This window comes from Rhodamnia argentea, chromosome 1 (assembly GCF_020921035.1).
Source record: "Rhodamnia argentea isolate NSW1041297 chromosome 1, ASM2092103v1, whole genome shotgun sequence".
Taxonomy (NCBI): Eukaryota; Viridiplantae; Streptophyta; class Magnoliopsida; order Myrtales; family Myrtaceae; genus Rhodamnia; species Rhodamnia argentea.
Window position 1 is genome coordinate 3604403 of NC_063150.1, and position 5456 is coordinate 3609858.

General features: G+C 48.1%; 1 pseudogene; it reads left to right on the forward strand.

Annotated features, from left to right (window-relative positions):
• The first annotated feature begins 483 nt into the window (after window positions 1-483).
• LOC125316366 lies at window positions 484-4337 on the forward strand (annotated as a pseudogene).
• Window positions 4338-5456: the final 1119 nt, after the last annotated feature.

The following is a 5456-nucleotide window of genomic DNA, read 5'->3' on the forward strand; positions in this document are numbered from 1 at the left end:
GACACACCTTCGAGGAAATTCACGGGGAACTACTAGAAGCCCTCCAACGTGATTACCTGACCTCGACACAAAAGGATTGTCAGTCGTCAACACTACTAGCGATTTGTTGACGACACTTCTAGCGATCAATGGAGCGTGAAATATTCTTTAATATAATCCATTTGTGTCGTCGTCAACACTACTAGCGATCGACCACCATCAATGATGGCCCTTGGACAAGTCTGGGCGAGGGCCGTAGTCACCGGCCATCCCCCACCCTCGCCTGCCCTTCTCAATGATGGTTGAGGGCGGCGGCGGCGACGAGAGCTTTTCTCTCTTTCTCTATCGCTCTCTCTTTTTAATTGATTTATCTATCGTAATTTATCTTATTTTTTTTAAATATAATTCGTATTAAAAATAAATTTAAGTCAAAACGGAGGCAAAGTCGGTTGATCTCACGTTATAAAATGCATGCAGTTTGTCTCCCGACATATATTGCAAAACCAAGCATCAGAGCTTTTCTCCCTGTCTTTTGCTATTTGCATTGTGCCACCCTTACCTCGTTCGAGGATCACGAGCCCCCTGCGTCTCTCTTTCGAGCGATGACGAGCATTCTCCGTGGCGACTTCGTTCGCTACGAGGTCTCTCTCGACTTGCCTGCTGTGCGCAAGTTCGCCAAGCAATGGCGCTTGGCCTTCGCCACCATCTATTCCTACCGAGCCATCACTACGTCCGCAAAGAAAACAAGGAAATTCCCTAGAAAATCCCCTTCCTACACTTCGATTTCGATCCCCGATCTGGCTCGAGCGCTCGCTCTGATCATCCAGGCTCCCTCTTCCACATTGATCAGTCACGGCTCACCAAGCTAGTCAACGACAAGGACCTTGGCCACCTCCGGGAATTCGACGGGGTCGGGAAAGTCGCCTCCACACTCGAAACTGATGTCTCGGCCGGGATAAGGGGCGACCCCGACGACGTCTCTCGCAGGCAAGATGCTTTTGGCGTCAACTCATACAAGAAGCTGCCCACCAAGGGCTTCTTCCACTCGTGTTCGAGGCTTTCAAGGACCTCATGATCATGATTCATCTTGTTTGCGCCGGGCTTTCGCTCGGTTTTGGGATCAAGGAGAATGGGGTCAAGGAAGGCTAGTATGATGGCGGGAGCATATTCGCCGCGGTGTTCCTCGTGATCACCGTGTCGGCCGTGAACAATTACCGCCGTAACCGGCAGTTCGAAAAATTGTCTAGGGTGAGCGCTAACATTCTCATCGATGTGATAAGGAAGGGTCAGTCGGCAGCGGGTTTCCATGTTCGAGATCGTCGTCGGAGATGTCGTTTGTTTGAAGATCGGCGATCAAGTTCCGGCAGACGGACTGTTCTCGGACGGGCATTCCTTGGGGTATGGATGACAATTTGTACTGGTTCGACGCATTAGATTTTTTTTTTTTTTATCAGAACGCATTAGATTAGATATGCATATTAACTCACGTTGGTTCCCTCCAGAAATATGTGTATAAATATGAGCAAAGTTTGAATAATTAGCCCAAAAACTCGTAGAAGAGCATCATATTCTGCCTGATGCCCGGCAATTTTTCATTTGGATAGTCTTGATTCTATGACAAAAGGGGAAAAGTAATGGTGTTGATATTCTAGTCATAGTAGAACAAACTCTGTCGAAAAAAAAAAAAATCTACTGGAAAAGGTTAGGTAAAAACATAATCCATTTGTTCTTGTTTCGTGATTGTTCATGTTTCGTTTTTCTTTGCTTCAAGTTAAGACCAGAATGCTTCGTATTGTGTAATCCTAGCGTCCCTAAACCATGTGCGACGTTTGTGTTGTCAATTTAGGTTGATGAATCGAGCATGACCGGGGGGGAGTGATCACGTAGAAGTGAACCGCAATGAGAATCCATTCCTGTTCTCTGGAACAAAGGTCGCTGATGGGTATGCTCAGATGCTGGTTACCTCTGTCGGCATGAACACGACGTGGGGCGAGATGATGAGCACTATCAGCCGCGACAACAGCGAGCAGACCCCTTTACAGGCTCGGCTCAACAAGCTCACCTCGTCCATTGGCAAAGTCGGCTTGGCAGTCGCTTTCCTTGTTCTCGTGGTCCTGCTGATTCGCTATTCACGGGAAACACACAGGACGAGAACGGGAACCGGGAATATGTTGCAGGCCAAACCACGGGTGGTGATATCATGAATTCCGTGGTGGGCATCATCATGGTGGTCGAAATTCCTTTAGGCTTGCCGCTCGCGGTAATCCTCACTCTTGCATATTCGATGAAGAGGATGATAGCGGATCAGGCCATGGTGAGGAAGCTTTCGGCCTGCGAGACAATGGGGTCGGCCACCACTATTTGCACCGACAAGACTGGCAGTCTCACAATGAACCAGATGAAGGTGACGAAGTTCTGGGTCGGCCAAGACTCCCAGGCAGAAAACGCCTACTCCTCTGCCTCCAAGTATGTCCTGGATTTGATTCAGGATGGGGTCGCTTTGAACACCACGGGCAGCGTCTATAGGCCGTCTTGGGGATGTGAGTATGAGTTCTCGGGTAGTCCGACCGAGAAAGCAATTCTATCCTGGGCGGTTTCACAACTGACCGTGGACATGGAGGAGACCAAGAAGGGCTGTGAAGTCATCCGAGTCGAAGCCTTCAACTCGCAGAAGAAGAGAAGCGGTGTCCTAACAAAGAAGAGCGTGGACGACACATTCCATGTGCACTGGAAAGGAGCGGCAGAGATGGTCTTGGCCATGTGTTCAAGCTTTTATGACGGGTCGGGGATAGAGAAAGATTTGGATGGAGATGAAAGGATGAGATTCGAGCAGATTATCCAGGGGATGGCGGCGAGCAGCCTCAGGTGCATCGCTTTTGCTCATAAACAAGTCTCCGAGGAAGCAATCAAAGAAAGAAAAGACGGGAAGAAGATCCAAGACGACAGCCTGACATTACTGGGACTGGTCGGCATTAAGGACCCGTGCCGTCCCGGCGTGAAGAGTGCCGTCCAAGCTTGTCAGGACGCGGGAGTGAACATCAAGATGATAACGGGAGACAACATCTTCACCGCTAAGGCCATTGCTGCAGAATGCGGGCTTCTCAGGCCCGGGGATGATGCCTTCAATAGAGCCGTCGTGGAAGGAGCTGAGTTCCGCAATTACACGCCCGAGGAGAGGCTTCGAAGAGTCGAGAAAATCCAGGTCATGGCGAGATCCTCGCCTTTCGATAAGCTTCTCATGGTTCAATGCCTGAAGCAGAAAGGTCATATGGTTGCCGTCACTGGGGACGGCACGAACGACGCACCGGTCCTCAAGGAAGCCGACATTGGGCTCTCGATGGGCATCCAAGGCACTGAGGTTGCCAAGGAGAGCTCCGACATTGTCATCCTCGACGACAACTTCGCCTCTGTGGTGACGATGCTGCGGTGGGGTCGATGCATCTACAATAACATCCAGAAGTTCATCCAATTCCAGCTCACTGTGAATGTTGCGGCCCTTGTCATCAACTTCGTGGTGGCAGTCTCCTCCGGCGATGTCCCCCTGACAGCAGTCCAGCTCTTATGGGTGAACCTGATCATGGACACGCTCGGCGCCCTCGCCTTGGCCACGGAGCGACCCACCAGGGAGCTCATGGAGAAGCCCCCCCGTGGGCTGGACCGAACCACTCATTACCAACATCATGTGGAGGAACCTTGTGGCCCAAGCAACATACCAAATGGCCGTCCTCCCTCACTCTACAGTTCAAGGGCGAATCGATCTTCGGCGTGGACGAGGCGGTGAACAGGATGCTGATATTCAATGCGTTCGTCCTGTGCCAGGTCTTCAACGAGTTCAACGCAAGGAAGCTGGAGAAGAAGAACGTGTTTGAGGGCGTACACAAGAACAAGCTGTTCCTCGGGATCATCTTCGCGACGGTGGTCCTCCAGGTGGTGATGGTCGAGTTCCTGAAGCGGTTCGCCAACACGGAGCGGCTGAGCTGGGGACAATGGGGGCGTGCGTCGGGATCGCGGCCATGTCTTGGCCTATCGGTTGGGTGGTCAAGTGCATTCCGGTCCCTGATACACCAATCTTCAGCTACTTGGGATTGAAAAGCAAGAAGCTCTGGAGGAAAATTGTGCGCGGAGAACATTAGCAACACTAATTAGTTCTAACTCGATTCTTTTCATCCTGTGAGGAATGTGTAATCTATCGATTGGTCTTTTGAGTTTTGGCACGGGTCAAAAGATCGAGCTCGGCTTATCTGGGCTCGGCAAATTGAATGGCTCGACGCCAAAGCCCGAAACTATTATTTTAGAAATTTTCATTTGTACATTTCATACTTTAGATTTTTTTTGTAAAATAAACGTTTCACCTAATATATTGTTGAATCCTTAGCCCCGCCAATGTCCAAGTAAAGCATGCAAGTTCAGACATGAGCATGAAGAAACCGACGAATTCCATAGCACGAGTGGCCTTCATAGAGCCAAGGATGCGAAGGACAAAATCATGAGAAAAATTGCGTGAAGAACAAAGTGACTGAATCGAAATTAATCGCGTGCGTAGACTATGTCAAGGCAAGGAATAAATTCATAACACCGTCAATCATAAATTTCTAATTAACTCAATTCAAGTCGGGCATTATTCTCACGAATTTGGAACGCAAACATCGACAGCATCGAACATCTAGTTTACTAACAGAGCGGTCGAATGACACGAAAAGTGAGTTTAGGTGACCTAAATTTTTGGTCTAAACTTTGTTTTTTTTTTTTTTCGGTCATCGTGGACTACCATTGTATTGCAAAACTTAGGTAATCCGAGTGTATTTCTTTGTATGCATTTTGAGGACATCGGAACTTTTCTAGGGATTGTTTGCCACCCCGGACTTAAATAACACGAGTTACATGTCAAAAAGAGGTTTAGAAAGGGATTGATTGAGACTGAAATCTAGGACGTAGATTTTAAATGGTGTTGGAAACCTCAAAAAGACTTTTCGGTCTCAAAGAGACTCTTCGTAACCCAAGTTCATCTTGATACTTGAAATCTAGGGGGTTGTTACCTAAGAAATTATGTCTATTTATTGTTGCTAGTCTTTCAAGATAGCTTTGAATGTTATGAATCTAGACGTGTCTATTCGTATGTCTAGAGTAGACGTAGAGTCATATCTTAAGCTTATAAATAGATGTGCATTGTAATCATTTTGAGTATGAGTGAATAAACTTTATTTCCAAATTTCCTTCTTTAAACCTTTCGGTATCGGAGTGTTGCGCCTCGAGATCCAACATTTGGTATCGAGCTAGTTTGGCCAGCTTTAGCTGAGTTTGGCTAAGTTTTGTAAAATCTATCTCGAGTGAGATGGCTTCCGTGAGTGGTGCCGGGATGGTCCAACCTCAAATCCCAAGGTTCGATGGGAAGAATTTTGAGCATTGGAAAATTCAGATGGAGGTGCTATTCGGGTTTCGAGAGCCGACCGAGATTATAGAAGAAGGATTCGTGGAGC